General features: G+C 40.2%; 1 protein-coding gene across 1 annotated transcript in view; it reads right to left on the reverse strand.

Moving 5' to 3' along the window:
* Window positions 1–20639, reverse strand: part of LOC139716128 (hephaestin-like protein) — a 61950-nt gene that overhangs the window by 36080 nt on the left and 5231 nt on the right. The window lies entirely within an intron of this gene.

Here is a 20639-nt window from a genome sequence, read left to right on the forward strand (position 1 = left end):
ATCCGTTCAAAAGTTATGAATTTTTAAAATTTTTGTGCAGCAACCGCTGGATGAGAAGACTACTGCAGTGTATGAATAACTTGCGTACAACAATATAAGGAAAATATAAAGAGAATTTCACAAAATTCCATCTTTTGAAAAAAGTACACATTCCCCTGACTCGTTACCGACAAATGTTATGGGCAATATTATTCCCCCTGCCTTTAGAAAGAGGCAAGTCAAGAGCTCTTTTATTATGCGAAAAAAATGAAAATATGTTGAATTTTCTTTTACATTTTCTTTATACTGTTGTACGCATATGACTCACAAGCTGTAGTAGTCTCCTCATCCAGCGGTTCCAACACAAAAATTTTAAAAATTCATAACTTTTGCATCGATTGTCCAATTTTCCTCAAACTTTCACTGATGTGTTCTACTAATATTGTTGCATTCTCTCAATCCTTATGTTTATGAAGGTGAACTTGTCCTTTAATGTGCAGTGCTCCATTGGAAATAATTGCATTTGGATGTGAAAACCTTGCTTTGCTGAAAGATTTTGATAGCAATCTCAATTTTCATGTGTCAGCGCGAATCAATCCCATGATAGCTAACACTGAACCTGTCCACTCACATACTCTAAAACATATCACATTTGTATCTTATGTATGTTTATTCTTTAACTCATTACATGCCATGGTGTAAAACTCCTGTGTGCCACATCATTCTGAGCAGTGATAGCAACATAGTCAAGCTCTGAGAAAATGTTCTGTTTCTCAAATCTATATAACTTTTATAGATTTTTGTTACCTTTGAGATGTAATGAGCAAAGTTTTACAGAAAAATGTCAAGCTGTTTTGATGTGAATTGTACTATGAATTTATGATGCCTTTTCTTTCAAATGACCAGTAGCCACATTATTGTATAAAAGGTATGACTTTTGCTCACAAAATAGTGACAGAAACTGAGAGTTTTACTCGCAAATTCAGTGAAGAACACTCCTTGATAGTCAAGTGAGTTTCTTTAGCCATGTGTGAAAGGTGGTGAATAAAATAGATTTTTGCATCGCAATCTAGAAACCAATAACTCTTGTGAGTGAATAGGCCTTCTGCAAGTAATTAAAGCAACGTCTTAACACCTTGAGACATATCATACGAGTGTACATGTGCGTTCTTGTATATAGGGCCTACCACTTCTGTCTGCATTTTTTTTTTTATCACCATGGACCAGCTCAAGAAAAGCCATTGGCTGAAGCAGGTCTCGTACGAAACTAAAATGAACTGAATGGAACTGAAAATCAATCTGAATTACTTTTTCAAACTTTTCCTAGAATCTGTAAAAGAGGACGCTATATGAAGTTGGGATTGAAAGGTACATAACTTTCAAAGTTTGGTCTTGATTGTTTCTGGAAGAAATTTCATGCCAAATACAGATAGATTGGAGAACTCAACTCTGTCATTTCGTTTGATAGTAAAATAAGACATTAAAGGGAGGCACTGATCAATGTCACTTTACTACATTTTTCATTGTTTTGGGCATAAAGAATAATATTTCTGTTCAGATGCAAATACACAAACCATAATGGAGGTGTTCTCTCTCATACCACCTTGTTAGGTGATCCGAGTATCCTCTCGGATCACCTTCTGTATCTGTACTGATTCTTTGTTTTCCTTCTTCTTCTTTATTTCTGGACAAAATTTGTGTATCGGTTAGCTCAGAAAGTCCTCTTCCTATCAATGCCAAAATTATACCATATATGTATCATGTCCCAAAGACGACGGGTCAAGTAAAATCGTAGTGATCAGTCGACCGTGACGTCACTATGACGTCATTATATGAAAACACATTTTCAATCATATCTCATTAATGGAATGGAATATTTCAATGAAATTTACGTCACATATATTTCAAGTCAAGCGCATTCTACTCATATTCTCAAAATTCATATTTATCTCAAAACGCGCGCGAACGCGCGCGTACGCGCGCGTTGAAATATTTGTATGCTCAAATCCAGCTCAAATTTTTTTTGCACACGTTTCAGACCATTTGGAGCATTTTTTGAAAAATTGAAAAAATTGGACGGACGCGTACGCGCGCGCACATATACGCACGCACAGCTAATATGAAATAGAAATTTTCAATTTTTTCACACGGATCGGATGTCCGAAATTTCAAGGAATATTTCTACCAAGTTTCAAGTCGATCCGACTCAATATGACGTCATACGGGCCCGTCAAATTCAAAATTCCGCGCGTGCGTCAACGGGGATACACAGTGCAACTATGCCAAAAAACCGCCAATTTTAAATCGGATTTTACTCGTCAGGATGGACGGTGACCCCCCATTTTCTTTACATATTCTGAAAGGTGATGAGTTGTACATGTCATTTCATGGGCTGGCTATGCTGATAAAATGATTAAAAGATATCAAATTTCTTAATAAAGTAAAAAAAGTAAATTTTCAAAATGACGTCATCAAATTTCAAGTTTACTCGAGCGTATCTCACTAATCCTTTGCCAATTTTCACCCAAATTTCAATATATTGTAGCTTATGAAATGTTCTTTCATAAATGTAATTAAACAATTTTGATTTGACGACGACATCACCTCAATAAAATGGATTGAAGGTAACCTTGTCAAATTTGACCAGTTTACGTGTAATCTCTATGGGAGTGCAATTTTTATGGAAATGAAAATTGACATGACTATTTTTATCGAGCACTAGCTCACTTATGCTTCGGTGAATTTCTCTAAGATTTTAATATGTTGTAGCTGAGATGTAGGGCTATCGTAAGTGTGCCCTTCGTTTTTTCATACGTTGTCGGGATCACGTAAAAAAACTTGGTGGAAATTAAAGTTTATCTTCGATGTATTGAAATATTTCTTTCTTTTTGCAACTTTCTTTGCAATAACTCAAGAAAAACAGCCCCTATCACCTTCATATTTTGCACATGTTTAGTTCATGTCACGAAAATTATTTCATAAAATCACAACTACTTGATCAGACGCCATCTTGGGTATGTAAATTAGGGTCAAAGGTCATAGATGTTTCATCCTGTATCTTGGTGAATACATGTCCTATCTTTCCCATATTTTGCACACGTAAAGACAATGTTACAGGGATCATTTCATAAAATAACCACTTTTTGCTCAGATGCCATCTTGTCTGTGCAAAGTGGGGTCAAAGGTCATATGTACTTCTTTTTCTATCTTTGCTATGACGTGTTATCTCTATGGGAGGGAATTTTTTAGATGTGAAAATTGACATGACTCTCTTTATCGAGCACTATCTTACTTATGCTTCGGTGAATTTCTCTCAGATTTTGATATGTTGTAGCTGAGACTTTGCAGTATCAGGACTCGAATCATTGATTAAAAAAAAAAGATCGGATCACCTTAATTTGTCAGTGATGACAAATTACAATCTCTAGTTCTAGTATTACAACTCTGCAATGTTTTACAATAAATGGCAATTCCAAACATATGGTAAATATCAGGGCTGCACACTAACCCATTTTTTCTACTGGTCCGACCTGTCTGTCGGACCACTAGGTATCCAGTTTTTCAATTCTTTACATGTCCATTCCTGAAAAAGTATCTGGTCTGACAGTGATTTTTACTGGTCAGGGACCATTGGACCAGTGCCAGTGTGCAGCTTTTGGTAATTATGTAGGAGATTTTTTTGTTTGTTTTCTTTTTAATCTATATTTTATAGGATAAAGTTTTCTCAAAGGTTTTATACCATTTTCCCAGGGTCAATACCACTTTTGCTCAGTTACTTTAGGTCAGCATTTATTTGATATCTATGACCTCCTCTACCTCGTGTGAATCATATCACTTTCCGCGAGGTGTTTGTTTTTTTTTCACTACATAGTACATTCCTCACTTCCTTCAGCTTTTACCGTTTTAATCTCAGGATAGCTGTCCATCCCAACAGGGCAAAATAACAGTTTAAAAAGCTGATATTGGGGGGGGGGGAATGATTTTGCTTAGACATGCAGAACTGAAATCAAAGGCAGTAATATATTCTCCACAGGGTGCTACATAAGCACTTGCCCGATTGCCCAGGGCAAGTGAAAATCAAAGTCGGGCAAGTGTTTTGGAACAATGAGAAAAAATGCTTGCCCACACTGGGCAAGCAAAAAGTTTTGAAGCCATATTTACTTCTCACCACTTACGTGAAAAAGTCCCATCAATCCAACACCAACACTCTATCCAACCAAGTTTGTTACTCCCCATATGTGCTGTTTATTCAAATGATTGGGTTTTGTCAAACCCTTGGCTTTACAAGTGATTTCTTATATCTTATAGTTTCTTTTCGGGCAAGTATAATTCATGTTCGGGCAAGTGTTCTGCAACAGTTTGAAAATTTGCTTGCCAGACCGGGCAAGTGGTAACAAAAAGTTATTTAGCACCCTGCTCCATTCCATACACTGCAAGATTTTCTTTAAAAAAACAAAAACATTATTCAAATGCAAGTTAAAGTGAAAACTAAGTTTCGGTAAGTGCTTGAGAACCCGTCTAGCACCATTTCATTTTTGCTTGCAATATATCGAAAGAGTCCACTAAGAAACTTACCTGGCTGACGCGGTTTGCCGGAATGATGAGTCGGTTTAGAGTATTTTGAGAAAAATAATAATAGTAGGAAAACCGACTTTTATTCCAGAAGGCTCCAGACTAACTCGGTCTCGGGAAAAATTCGACCCTACTTCAGACAATTCACACGCAGTAAGTGATCGCCACATTCTACTGGCCACTGCATAATACCAAATGAGGCCTAACTCAGTGCCGTATATTAAGAGAGTCTGGCCAACTCATGAATTGGACGCCATGTCGTTACCCAGTGGACAGTGCGCTTAAGGTTTTAGCGCGTGCGCTTGGGGAACTAGCGTGTACGCGCAGGCGTCCCAAAGGCGCAAGGGACATACTGTCTGCAATGCTTAACTTTTTTTTTCTTAGAGAGGGAGAGAGAGAAAGGGGGGGGTAGGTTGGGGGAGGGACATTCTTTCATTCCAACCATGTTGAACAAAGCCAACTGTCATGGCAATCATTCTTACACATTCATATAGACACAAACACAAAGGTACATAAACTTGATGAATAATAGGCATAATTCCTTTATAGGAATATCATGATAAATTGCTGTAAAAAAAAAGGAAGTTACAATGGCGGGGTCATTATCTGTCACCAGACTGTATGCTATAAATATATTGTATTTAGCAAGTTGTCCAGGTAACAAGATTGTTGTATAACAAAATGATATATAAATTTACAATTCTAGCTGTGCACAGACGATAGACGAATTCCACAATTGTTAATGATTCGCACGTACATAACCATCAATTACCATCCTATTTACTCCCATATGTATGAAACTGGCATGAAGGCCTACTAGTACACATTAGTATGTAATTCAAAAGGAATACACTTATGTACAATGTACAACATGGCAACGTCATCGATAAGTGCGTATTAAGGTATGTAAAATGATCTCAAATTGTTTAAAAATAATTTAAAGAGAAAGATCTGAAATTGAACTAAGCACAAGACAGTACCTGGATTACGTTATGAGGGATATCCTCGGTGGCATCCGCACCAAATTAGAACTACACTGCCATGATCATTGAATAGATATGTAGTAAGTAAAAAAACAAATGAAAATGTCCTATACAAGATAACGGCGACTGGTAGACCTCCGCCATATTGTTCTCTTAACAGGTCTGGAGTACGTCTTTCCAATGTTACACGAAAGTTTCACATACCTGGTAGAAAAAAAAAATGGTGTGTTTGTCACAAAATTTAATGCGTCGAGTGTTTACTTTCCTTAAACTAGGTGTGAATGGATGGAATTTTATTGTTAAAGACTCGCAGACTGAGCAAGTATTAAGGAATTTGAGCATTTTTACTTTGACTAATCTATCTTTATGACAATTCAAATACTTTGAGCGGTCATTTTAAAAATATAGGGAAAATCCTGTCATGTTAGTATTTCACTTGACCTTTGACCATCATAGCCAAAACCTTTCCGTACGTGTCAATTTGGAGTGATGGTGGCATGCCAATACTGTTTTTTTTTTAATATACATTGGGTAATCCCCAAGGTATGGAGGAACTATGTAATAATATTTCAACAATAGATCACAACTGTAGATAGTAGAATTTCAACATTTTCCTAACTTTGATCCTTTGACCTGTAAAATGAATCTCACCTGGAACAGAAACGAGTTGCTACTCGATGACCAGATTTCTGGTCGCACTCTCATTTCCCACTTTTTCCTTCCTTTTGTGTTTGGATCTGCTTTCTCGTCGCACTCCGATTTCCCACTTTTTCCTTCCTTTTAGATCTGTCGGAAAGCGGTGTGCAATTACACTTGTGCCAGGTTCTTTCATGCAACGCCATGCTGCGCAGGAAGGCATGACGAATCTTCAGTTTATCCAGGGAGTCACCTCCCTAGTTTATCGCGGTAAGATAATAATATCAAAATATCTTTCGTGTATACCTTCTACTTCGATAAAGTAGACAACGGCAATGACAATTATTATACCCACTGCACCGTGACCAATATTGGGGACGTCCTAAAGGCAAGCAACATTAGCGCGTAGCTGCGCGAAATGAACAATGGGCACTGCGTGTGAGCTATGCTCGCGCCCGCGTAATTAGGGAGCTTTAGATTTTGACGCGCGGACGTTTGAGCCGACGCTTGCGCTGGACGTTCTCCTCTCCCTGCGTCGTGTGGAAAAGTAGCTTTAGATTACGCTGGGACGCAACGTATAAAAAATATTATAAAATGGGTTCAAGAATGTAGCCAATTGGAAGCGCTGATATGAGTCACGTGTACGTGCATTAATTTTTACTATCATGCACGGCCTTGCAAAAAAGCGTAAAGTCACTGACGTCACAATGTTTACACTAGCAGTGCGCACTTAATCAGTTGTTACAAGTGCGTCGCGCGCTACCATACGCGCTGTCAATCCTGTAAACAACTTCTCGTTCGGGCTGCCAGCCGGCCTTTCTTGTGCACAACAATCATGTGGCGTACGTATACGCTTATACGTACAGTACTTACATGTGCGGGATTTCCAAGTGCGACGTGCGTAAATGTTTGGGACGAACATCGTCGGACGTCTTGACCCACAAAGGTAAGTGAAAAACGCTGACAAATGCTGTTAGTTTTCGAATTTTCGACCCATTTTATAAAACAAATGATACACAGGATTATTTCGTGGCGTTAGTGGAGGCGTAGCTCACTCTCGGGTATTTACAATGTAGTGCAACATGCACTCGGCTTCGCCTCGTGCATGTTTCACAATTGTAAATACCCTCGAGTGCACTATACGCCTACACTAACACACTCTATCCTGTGCATCATTTGTATAAAATCGCGCCCCCATATGATCAGTGCATGAAGAAGCTCTCTACGTCGCAAACTGTGCGGACGTGAAAATAGCCCAGTACGCGTAGTAAACAACTCTGGCGACGCAAGCTAAAAATAGATTGACTTTACGCGCGCTACTGCGCAAGCTCAGATCATGTTTTTTTCCTTTGAACGTCCGCGCGCCGAAAATCTAAAGCTCCCTATTGACTTTGGTAACGACATGGCGCCTGTAGATCATGGGACCAGCTTTTGACCACTCACAGGCTTCAAATCTCATATGCCGAAAACCGAGTTGGCCAGACTCTCTTTATATACGGCACTGGCCTAACTGAATGGACAGGAAAGTGCGTGCTAACGTACTAGGAGGGAGCTTTAGATTTTCGACGCGCGGACGTTCAAAGGAAAACAACATGGTCTGAGCTTGCGCAGTAGCGTGCGTAAAGTCAATCTATTTTTTAGCTTGCGTCGCCTGAGTTGTTTACTACACGTACTGGGTTATTTTCACGTCCGCACGGTTTGCGACGTAGAGAGCTTCTTCATGCACTGATCATATGGGGGCGCGATTTTATTTTTTATACGTGGCGTCCCAGCGTAATCTAAAGCTACTTTTCCACACGACGCAGGGAGAGGAGAACGTCCAGCGCAAGCGTCGGCTCAACCGTCCGCGCGTCAAAATCTAAAGCTCCCTAGTAATCCTGTACAAAACAAAACAAAAATGACAGCGCGCGGTCCTCAGTTGCTGAGACGCGCGGTCTTTGGAGTTTTTGTTGTTGTTTATCAAGCGCCTTTGATTGTTTTAGAGGTGCTTGATAGGCGCACACTAATTTTGCATGCGCGCAAAAGAGGTTTTTGATGCGCGTGTTGTAACAACTCGGACCATTACTGCGAGTAGCCAGAACACAAAGCGCTAGTTTATACAGGCCGCTCCCATTGGACAACACTGTACAATCAGAGGGACAACCATTACAACTCATCCCCCGCCGTCAAAGCCGAGTTATCCCCGAGTCCGAGTTTAGTCTGACCCCGTTCGGGTAAGTTCTGAGACTGAACCTTTTTGATTAATATTTCGTATTTTCGTCGTTACCCATCGAATATCTTGTAATAACATCGTTATCCTGCACATTTCCTAAGCATACGTTCACATTTGGGACCGAAATTTGACAACTTTTGAAGGCGTACCAGAACTTTGTTTGGGCTTTAAGCATGTACCCCAAGCTGCCATCTCCATCCATCAAACTGTGATATGTTGCTTTTGTTTTCATGACACTTTTTATGAGGGTATGGCAAGAAAGTTGAAATCAATTGCAAATCCTGAAAAGCAATTGCAAATCTTGCAACTGAGTGCACATTTGCAATTATTGATTGCTAATCTTTTTTCCTAAAAGAGTAAGCTGTGACTGATTACAAGTGTGTTGATCTATCACTTGCAAAATTTGTGATGGAATTGCGATTGATCCCAATTCAACTTTCTTGCCATACCTGTTCATCTTTATTTCAAAGATTGCTTGATTGTTTATTGTTTCTATCAGATATGTGGTATGACAAAGTTGTATGATAATTATACTGTCATTCATACAGTGGTCTATTGCATTGCTGATATATTTGTGCTCTGCAGTTTATGCCTTCTGTATCAGAATATATATTTTTGAAACCATCCAACAAAAGTTTAGAGTTCGTGACTACAGTTAAAGTTTTAGTCACTGAAGAGTGTGGGGTATCTTTTCCTTTTTTACTGTGATATCCTCAAATTCTCCAGACCATAAGCTTTACATGACTTATATTTTACTTGCTCAATTTTACTTCCATTTCACTATCAAAGTTCTTAAAGGGATCGTACAGTTTTGGTTGAGACCTAATTTCAGGTTTCTAACATTTTTTGGTGAGATAATGAGAAACCTCTTATGAAATATGAAAGAGCATGTAATTCCATGAGGAATTCAACGTTTATTTGATGAAGATTGGTTTTGAAATGGCTAAGATATCCAAAAAAGAGCCATTCTAATAAAGTGTGGGACCCACACTTTATTACGATCGCTTTGTTTTACTTTGTTTTTGGATGTTTCATTCATTCCAAACTCGATTTTCATCAAATAAACTTTGAATTCCTCTTAAAATGGTATGCTCTGTACTATGTCATAAGTGTTTTCTTAGTATCCCGCAAAAAGTTAAAAGCCCAATTCTCATCTCCACCAAAACTGTACCATCCCTTTAAATAGTAACAAGGTTGGCTGACCAAAAAAAAAAAAAGATAATTTTTGGGAAAAAAATAAATCAGCTTTGAAATTAACATGCATTCAATCACGTGGGGAAACCAAACATTTAACCCTTTGTGTGCTTTGACTGTTGATTTGCACAGAAAAACCAACTGTTGTACACACTATCTGTAGTCCATGGCAAAGAAAGGGTTAAATACAGCTGGTCAACAACAAATACCAAAGCCAGATGAGCATTATGGACTGTAGAGGTGTGAACTCCAAGAAATTCTTTACAGGTTTTGAAATTTGGCCTTTACGGGTTTTTTTCCTTTCTCCCCTTTTTTTCAGCAAAACCACCTAATTCTGCACAGCTTCCTTTACTCTATTATCTGCCAACTAATCATGCTACCATGCTAACAGATCAAATATTTGGATGTGAAGGTTATCACTGCACTGCAGTTTCTGGTAGGCCCTATACTACGTAATAGATTTTGGTATAATATCTGTTCTTCAGTTGACATGATCCTAGCATTTTCATGTTACCAATACCATTACATTAATGCACCAATATGCATTAAAGCTATATGCACAGTTTCTGTGACATGAAGAGTTTCATCACAATAAAATCCATCATCACATAGAGCAAAATAAAACCTTTCTGATATCTCATTTGTAACATTTACAATAAGGAATATTCTTAAACTTATGATTAAAAATATGTACCACATTTTCTTATTATTTTCTCTATTTTCAACAGTTTTAATTGCAAATATCTAAACTTAACAAAAATGGAGTTAAGTCCTTTTGCAATCAAACTCTTCATGCGCACTCACAGATGTGTCAGCATGTATACAATGAAATTGGAGAGGTACCACAGAGCAATCAACGAGCTGGATGTATCCCATCTACTAGTACCCATATTATGTGCATTACATGCATCATTCTCAGTAAGCTAAAATAATTCAAAAATCAGAGAGGCTTCCATGATTTCCTGTCAGGATATGGACACATCAATTAACCCTTTCTGTGCCAAGGACTTTGGACAGTGTGTACAACACTATGGGGTTCCTGTGACGATCAGCACTGAAAGCACATAATGGGTTAAGATAGTACATTTACAGGAAGTCTCCATCCTGCAAAATTGGGGAGATTTGGAGTTCAGTCAGTAATGTCGTATGCTAGACTACTACATTGTACATCCAACAGATGGATTGTGGAATCTCCAGTGATACCTCAATAAAGTTTAAAAAGCAGCTTTCAATTGTAGCAATGTGCTTGAACAATGTTCTATACGTACTGTTGAAATGAATGGTCACCTTTAACTGCCCAGGCTTTCCAACTATTATGTTGCATCATGCACAGGTACATTTGAGCACTCGCTTCTTTTTGAAAAGTACTCACAATATCAAAATGAAGTGTTACCCCATTGAACACTGATCTTCTTTGATAGGTTTTGCAAACATTGTTGGCAGCTGTGATTTGACCAAGTGGATGCAAAGGCTGTGTTGTGGACAAAGATTAGGGGTGTATTGCCTCGACAATGATGATGATGCAAACAGAAGTGGTACTTTAGACCGGATCTTTTTGTCTAAATAAATAACAGAAGTTTTGTGGCAGAATTCTGAGAAGATTTTGTCACAAAGGTACACACTAGTAGTTATGTACATGTATGATGTACTGTATTCATGGTTGTTTTAATGTGTATGTACACAGGTTGACCAGATTAATGGAGAACATTCTATGTGGTATAGATATAGTACATACAGGCTGACCAGATAAGTGGAGAATTTTCTAGGTGGTATACAATGTAGCTATACAGTACATGCATGTAACAGGAAATACATTATAGCTCACTCAATCTAGATTGATTTCACCCATTCCAGAAAGTTCTGGGAAGTGCTTACATGTTTGGCTGAGTGAGGCACTGTCCCTGTAGCCCAATGTGATTGGTAGTTATTCTTGGCAATGATGTTTTGTACATAGATAGGCAGTGAATCATCCAGGATTCCTGGAACTTGGACTAGCTAGAATGTGTGGCCCCAGGTTGGAGAGAGTTACAGAATGTGCTAGAAGGGGGTGAATGAATAGTATATAAGCTAGAGAAATTCTGCAGTAGGCAGAGTACCCAACACCTCTGCTCTGAGAGTTACGTCACTTCTGGCTCTGAAGCGACTTGATATAGTCAGTCCTGTGTTACCTGCTGACCTGTTATGTTTGTGGAGATAAGGCCTGGGAGACATTTTTGCCTGCAGAGAATTAATGTGCCTTCATTGGACTCCATATTTTAATGTCAATGGACATTGCTACGGCAAAGCTGTGACGGGCTGGATTCATAGCTGGACAATATAAAGTAAATCATCATTCAACGCATCAACTGGACGTGGTCGTCACAACGTTTGGACTCTGCACGTTTCGCCGTGGACGTATATCGTGGATTTTACCCCGGATCTATACCGTGGACTATCGTAACCTGCGCCTCTGGAGTTACGTCGGAGGAATCATTCATCGGTGCGTCAAGGATCATTCGTCTGTGCATCGAACATCGTATTTGGACATTTTCAAAGGATTATTTAATACGTGTAAGTGATTCCACTACCGATTTATAACCGCTTTTATTGATCATTGTTGTATTGATGTGACGCCGATTACCAGTCTGTACCCACAATATCACTGTTAATAAACCGCCTGAACATCAGTTGATTGTTTCTTTTGTGCGATCATTCTCAGAGTGATTTTGGTCGTAACAAAATTGGGGGCTTGTCCGGGAATTGAATTTAAAGCCAAAACTTAGAATTTGGAACGTTCCGGAATCCAGAATATTGGTACAGACAAAATACCAGTTGAGTTGATTGTTCAATTGTATATTGTGTGTAATACATTGTGACAATGTCAATCAGTACAATGGATGTTCAGGCATTTGTTCAGAGGACAGATTTGTCCCTCAAAGATTTGCAAAGGTTACGCAAATGTGATTTGACTGCTATTGCACAGCATTTAAACGTAGATGTTCCACAAGGTGCAAGAAAGGCAGAGATTCTTGACTTAGTAGCTGGTCACATGGAGCTCAAAGAAGAAATTCATACTCCTGATCAAGCTCAAATTTCAGATCAGACACGGCTTGAGCTTGCTAAATTGCAAATGAAGGAGAAAGAATTGGAAATGGAGAAAGAGAAGATGAGATTAGAAATTGAAAGAGAAATTGAAATGAAGAAACTTGAGCAACAATTGAAATTGCGTGAGATGGAATTGGCTCATGCACAGACTGTAAGAACTCAGGAAAAGGCTCCCTCTGAATTTGATTTGGCCAAGAACATTCGATTGGTGCCAAAGTTTGAAGAAAACAGAGTTGATGCATATTTTGTGTCATTTGAGAAGGTGGCTAACAGTTTGAACTGGCCACAGGAATTTTGGCCCTTGCTCCTTCAAAGTGTGTTTGTCGGCAAAGCAGCCGATGTGTACTCATCTCTCTCTGAAGAGCAATCACGTGACTATGCTACAGTCAAGAAAGCAGTGTTGAATGCTTATGAATTGGTGCCAGAGGCGTACAGACATAAGTTCAGAAATTCGTACCGCAAACCAGGCCAGACACATGTTGAGTTTGCTCGTGAAAAAGAAATGATGTTTGATAGGTGGTACAGATCCCTGAAAGTGGATCAGGACTTTGATAACCTACGTGAGGTTGTTCTCTTGGAAGAATTCAAAAAGAGTGTTGCTTTCAGTGTGAGGTCACATTTGGATGATCACAAAGTGACAAGTTTGCATAAAGCAGCCTTGATGGCTGATGAGTATGAGCTGACCCACAGAAATGACAACAGACCACCTTTCAGGAATTTCTCTGGAAATAAGAGAGACAAAAATCAGTCGAGCAGTCCAAAGAATGCTGGTTCTGAAAAAGGCACAAGTTCTGAAACTTCATCGGCACCAAAGCCTCAATCTGACAAAGGGTCCAGTACAAGTGCAAATGTCATCAAATGTTTTCACTGTAACAAGACAGGGCATGTAAAGTCACAGTGTTGGAAGTTGCAAAACAAAACAAAGAAGGACTTGGGATTTGTTATGTCAAAAAGTGTCCTACCCGAAAACAGTGTCCCGTTCAGTGAAACACAGGCCATTGAAAGTCAATCTCCCAAATTCAAAGATAGGCTGAAGCAGGTGGATGAGAGCTATCGTAGCTTTTTGTTTGATGGTGAGGTGACCCCATGTACTTCTGGTGAGGCAGGTAAGCCAGTGGTCATCCTGCGGGATACGGGGGCCTCTCAGTCATTGATGGTGGATGGTGGTATGACTTTTCCACCAGATAGTGCAGTGAATGCAAAAGTCTTGATTCAGACTGTTGATGGCAGTTATATGTCAGTGCCACTGTATAGAGTGGATTTGAAGTGTGACCTAGTTTCTGGTCCTGTGACTGTTGGAGTTGTTCCTGAGTTGCCTATGGCAGGCATTGACTTCCTGTTGGGGAATGACTTGGCTGGGGACAAGGTGGTTGCGTCTCCAGTTGTTTCAGAGAAACCAGTGGTGGTTGCTGAAACTGAGCAGTTGCAGGAGGAGTTTCCTGGGATTTTCCCAGATTGTGTTGTGACTAGGTCTCAGGCTCGTAGAGCTGTTCAAGATGATGCGGATTCTGTTGATGTGGAGGAGAATTCCGGTGTTTGGTTGGCAGAAACCTTTTTCAAGGATTTGAATGATGGGGTTGCTGTATTAGGCTCCGAGGCTAACAGTGATGGGCTGTTTAGCAAGTCTTCCTTGGTTGAAGCACAGCAGGCAGACTCTTGTCTCAGACGGCGTGTTCTGAGGCTGAGGCTGAAAAGGTCCCTGAGTGCTATTATGTCAAAGATGGCATTTTGATGAGGAAGTGGAGACCTCCCCATAGGCCAGCTGATGAGGATTGGACGGTGGTCCGTCAAGTTGTTGTCCCTCCTAGTTACCGCGGTGAGATCTTGAGGATTGCTCACGAGTTACCAGTTGGCGGCCATTTAGGCGTCAGAAAGACAAAGGATCGGATCATGAGGCATTTCTATTGGCCAGGGTTGAATGTGGATGTGGCTGAGTTTTGTAAGACTTGTCACACATGTCAGGTGGCTGGTAAACCACAGCATTCAGTGAAGCCAGCGCCATTGATTCCGATACCTGCGTTTGAAGAACCATTCAGTCGGGTTCTAGTTGACTGTGTTGGACCTTTGCCTAGGACTAGGTCAGGTCACAAGTACCTCTTGACAATCATGGATATGTCTACACGGTTTCCAGAGGCTATTCCATTGCGAAATATCACTGCTAAGACTGTGGTAGATGCTCTAGTGCAGTTTTTCACTAGGTATGGGTTGCCCAAGGAAGTGCAGTCTGACCAAGGGTCAAATTTCATGTCAGGCATATTTCAAGAGGTGATGTATCGTTTGGGTGTGAAGCAGCTGAAGTCGTCAGCTTATCATCCCCAGTCCCAAGGTGCGTTGGAGCGCTACCACCAGACCCTAAAGACAATGATTAGGGCGTTCTGTGAGGAGTATCCCGAGGATTGGGATAAGGGCATCCCTTTCCTACTGTTCGCAACGAGGGACTCCCCAAATGAGTCGACGGGTTTCAGCCCATTTGAGTTGGTGTACGGTCATGAAGTCAGGGGCCCACTGAAGCTCATCAAAGAGAAATTCATGACTGAGGATGATGAGGTCCACCTACTTGACTATGTGTCAAAGTTTCGTGAAAGGCTTTCAAAGGCTTGTGAGGTAGCTAGGGAACACTTGAAAGTATCACAAGACTCTATGAAGAGAAAGGCAGACAAAAATGCCAAAGCCCGAACTTTCAACCCAGGTGACAAAGTTCTTGTACTGCTGCCCATACAAGGTGAACCACTGAAAGCCAAGTTCAGTGGCCCGTACAGTGTCAAAAAGAAACTCAATGATGTGAACTATGTGATCAGTACGCCAGATAGACGAAAAGATCAGAGGGTGTGTCACATAAACATGCTGAAAGAGTACTACGAGAGAAAGGCTAGTCAGCCGGTAGGCGTAGCTCAGGTGGTAGTAGAAGAAGTAGATGAAGAGGGAGAAGCTCAAGATGAGAATGGAAGTGAGCCCTCTAGTGCCAGGTTGTCTAACTCAGAGATGTTAGGGAAAGTAGATGAGGCACTGAACTACCTACCTGAAAATCAGAGGAAAGATGTGACTAGTCTGTTACATGAGTACAAAGAACTGTGTAAAGACAAACCAGGTTGCACCCCTCTGGCTGTACATGATGTTGATGTAGGAGATGTTGACCCTATCAAGCAGAACCCTTACAGACTAAACCCGAGCAAACTGCAAAAAGTAAGGGAAGAGGTTCAATACATGCTAGACAATGACATAATAGAACCGAGTAAAAGCAGTTGGAGCTCCCCAATCGTCATGGTGCCCAAACCGGATGGGTCTCAGAGATTCTGTATAGATTACAGAAAGGTGAATGCCGTGACGAAAACAGACTCTTTCCCCATTCCCAGACTAGAAGACTGCATTGACAGGGTCGGAAATTCTGCATATGTCAGTAAAATAGACCTTCTAAAGGGATACTGGCAGGTGCCCTTGACCGACAAAGCCAGAGAGATTTCTGCCTTTGCTACACCAGATGGCTTGTTCCAATGCAAAGTAATGCCATTCGGCATGAAAAATGCTCCAGCCACCTTCCAACGGCTGACAAACCAAATCATTGCCGGACTTGACCACTGTGTAGTATACATTGATGACATCCTTGTGTATAGTGACACGTGGGAGGAGCACATTACACACTTGCGGCAACTTTTTGATCGACTCAGGGAGGCGGGATTGGTGATTAATCTGGCAAAGAGTGAATTTGCAAAGGCCAAAGTGGTGTATCTCGGGCATGTAGTCGGTCAGGGACAAGTATTGCCAAGAGAAGCCAAGGTAGAGGCTATACTAGGCTTTCCCATCCCCCAATCCAAGAAGGAGTTGCTCAGATTTCTGGGCATGGCTGGTTTCTACAGGAAATTTGTACCGAATTTCAGCACTGTAGTCACCCCCCTAACAAACCTGCTGAAGGGCAAGGCGAAGTACACGTGGACTGATGAGTGTCAAAGAGCCTTCGAGAAACTAAAGGCAGTCCTTGCTAATGAGCCTGTTTTGGCAGCTCCTGACTTCGCAAAGCCATTCAAGGTGGCAATAGATGCTAGCGATGTAGGAGTGGGAGCGGTTTTGCTCCAAGAAGATGAAGAAGGCACTGAACGGCCAGTTAGCTACTTCTCCAAAAAACTGAATGCATACCAGAAGAAGTACTCCACAATTGAGAAGGAGGCTCTGAGTCTCATCCTTGCCCTCCAGCAATACGAAGTGTACTTGACAAATAGCAAAGGGGAGATCACGGTCTATACTGACCACAACCCCTTGGTCTTTTTAGACCGGTTCAAAATGAAGAACAACAGATTGTTCAGATGGAGCATGATGACGCAGCCATATGCACTCAAAATCAAACATGTGGCAGGCAAAAACAATGTAATTGCCGACGCTCTGTCAAGAGTGTAACATGAAGAGAGTATCAAAGGTGAAAAGTTTTCACCGCATATAATTTCCAGTGTATGTGTTTAGCATATTCATAAATGTGTGCAAAACAGTTTGATATGATTGTATAAGCTCCGAGAATCCAAGCAATATCATTGTAAATGGTATCCATGAAAAGAGAACATGGAATTAATACAGCTATCCAAAAGGCACGTGATAGTATGTGATTATTGTTGCTTGACTTCGATTTTACCTCACATTTATCAATGTAAATAATAATGAGAAATTGTGAAGGTAAAAGAAACCCTTGCTACGGCAAAGGCTTTCTTTTTCCCATGGGGGATGGTGTCACAAATGTACACACTAGTAGTTATGTACATGTATGATGTACTGTATTCATGGTTGTTTTAATGTGTATGTACACAGGTTGACCAGATTAATGGAGAACATTCTATGTGGTATAGATATAGTACATACAGGCTGACCAGATAAGTGGAGAATTTTCTAGGTGGTATACAATGTAGCTATACAGTACATGCATGTAACAGGAAATACATTATAGCTCACTCAATCTAGATTGATTTCACCCATTCCAGAAAGTTCTGGGAAGTGCTTACATGTTTGGCTGAGTGAGGCACTGTCCCTGTAGCCCAATGTGATTGGTAGTTATTCTTGGCAATGATGTTTTGTACATAGATAGGCAGTGAATCATCCAGGATTCCTGGAACTTGGACTAGCTAGAATGTGTGGCCCCAGGTTGGAGAGAGTTACAGAATGTGCTAGAAGGGGGTGAATGAATAGTATATAAGCTAGAGAAATTCTGCAGTAGGCAGAGTACCCAACACCTCTGCTCTGAGAGTTACGTCACTTCTGGCTCTGAAGCGACTTGATATAGTCAGTCCTGTGTTACCTGCTGACCTGTTATGTTTGTGGAGATAAGGCCTGGGAGACATTTTTGCCTGCAGAGAATTAATGTGCCTTCATTGGACTCCATATTTTAATGTCAATGGACATTGCTACGGCAAAGCTGTGACGGGCTGGATTCATAGCTGGACAATATAAAGTAAATCATCATTCAACGCATCAACTGGACGTGGTCGTCACAACGTTTGGACTCTGCACGTTTCGCCGTGGACGTATATCGTGGATTTTACCCCGGATCTATACCGTGGACTATCGTAACCTGCGCCTCTGGAGTTACGTCGGAGGAATCATTCATCGGTGCGTCAAGGATCATTCGTCTGTGCATCGAACATCGTATTTGGACATTTTCAAAGGATTATTTAATACGTGTAAGTGATTCCACTACCGATTTATAACCGCTTTTATTGATCATTGTTGTATTGATGTGACGCCGATTACCAGTCTGTACCCACAATATCACTGTTAATAAACCGCCTGAACATCAGTTGATTGTTTCTTTTGTGCGATCATTCTCAGAGTGATTTTGGTCGTAACAATTTGTAATAGATATATGAGGTGGCATTCACAGCCCACTAAAAATTTGCTTTGAAAATTCCCCTTCATGAAGTCACTCAAGATTGTACCAAGTTCAAAGTGGATAGCGATAGAGTTATTTATTCAAAGAAAGTCTTGTACCTGAAGGAGTATGTGGACTGTAATTGCTGAAATAGGCAAAATGGTAATAGTTCAAGGAAAAGGGTGATTCTTCCTACATCCAGTGGATTGAAATGAGTCATGACAAGGGTCATGCAGGCTTAAGGGAAACATATATCCTAAGACCTAAAGAAATACAGCAAGACAAAAAAAGGAGACATAGAAAAAAAAACCACACACACAGAGGAAAATGAGAGTGGGAATATGATTATGAATATATATATTTCATATGTTACATTAGGAAAGATATACTGCAGATAGAGAGTGGGATAATATGAGCAGAAAACAGATGGGCAGGCAGTGTAGGGACAAAAACAAACAAACAAGAGAATTAAAACAGGAGGGGAAAGAACACAGAGACAAAGCATACAGAAAAACAGAGAAGAAACATAGAATGAAATATAGAGATCGAGGGGGAGGGAGAGAGAAACATGATGAAAGGCAGAGCAGAAGAAACAGAGGAACAGAGAGGATCGTACTAGCTAGGGAATGGGAGGTGAGTGATCTAGGGTGTGCATGTTCACCCACAGCCAAAAGGAGTGGTATCAAAGAAGGGGAAAATGGAAATAAATTATTATATTCTACAAATATATTCTACTGTCTTTTTGATGGGTTTCTCTGATGTTTTGTTTTGTTTTAGAGTTTTGTTGTTGTTGTTTTTTGCACGATGCATATGGATACTTCACTTTATTTCAGTATGCCTACTCATAACTAATTTCTTATTTGTTGTTTACTATGTTCAATCCACATTATCTTGTTACATTATTTCTGCCACTATAGAAAGTGAGATGTGATATTATGTTCTCAAAAATGAAATAAACTTCAACTTGAATTAGGCACTTATACTTATTGTGTGTGACAAATGTAGTATTAGGATCAACATTGCAAATGACAGAATCAATCAATCTTGATTTTTCTTTTCTTTTCTTTTCCTTTTTTGATATTGATAATTTGGTGCATGCAGTGTTTGTGAATGGCATGGGAATGTACTTTTTTATACAATGTTTCAGCTAACCACAGTTTGCCAGGGTGAGGTATAACAACAGCAGCCCAGGGTCATGCTCCAGATCAAAGTGCCCTGCTTGTAGAGCTTTGTAGCTGAGTTACAAAAGCTTGAACTGATGTGAATGGCAACAGATACGAACGACTGTTGATGTGCATTCAGGCAATGTCAAGAACAAAATTTTGCTGGCATGTATCTGGCTCGCGAACAGCAACTGGCAGCATGACAAAAGTTTGTTTTTTGAGAAGAGAAGGAAGTTCAAAATTACTGAACAGAACACAATCAGCTGTTCCTGTCTAAGCATCGAAGAAGAAACAAATCATGGCAATATCCTCATCTTATGCCACAGATGTTAACTTGTGAATTGTCTTACAAGTTCCATACTATGCATGACATCTCATCAAAATGATATATCATTGAATTTTTCTGAACATATATACAAGGAAGTCTTAATTTGACGGACAATTGAATGGTTAGGCAACTATGACAATAGGTTTGCTTAGGGCCTACAGATCACACAAAAACTAAAATGTCACCCAAGCATCAAACTTCACAGGTTTATGCCAAGCACAGTAGAATAATCATGCAGATTGTAGAGAGAGAGAGAGAGAGAGAGAGAGAGAGGAAAAAAAACTCTCAGCAAGCCTTTTATTTTTGATCTACTCCAAGCTGTTGGTTCCACCACATCGATCAGAGCTTGTTAGAGGCTAATACCAAATTTTCACTATTCACACTTGGCAAAATGTCCAATTGTTAGGGATTGGGAAAAAAGAGCTATTCATAGTCACATACAGCTGTAACCATGTTTCTTGCGTGTGGGTGGGTGGATGGATGGAATGCATTTGTAAGTACACAATGGTCTCTTTTGTTCATTCAATGTCAGAGTTCTAAGTTTCCATTGCAAAAGTTATGAAAAAAGAGCAATGTGAACAAAAGAGGAGGTTCAGGGTGCTTCAACCACTGAACATACTGTGACAAGGTCATCATAAGAAGG

This window comes from Diadema antillarum, unplaced genomic scaffold (assembly GCF_040938485.1).
Source record: "Diadema antillarum isolate AM-2024a unplaced genomic scaffold, OU_Dant_1.0 scf00000061, whole genome shotgun sequence".
Classification (NCBI taxonomy): domain Eukaryota; kingdom Metazoa; phylum Echinodermata; class Echinoidea; order Diadematoida; family Diadematidae; genus Diadema; species Diadema antillarum.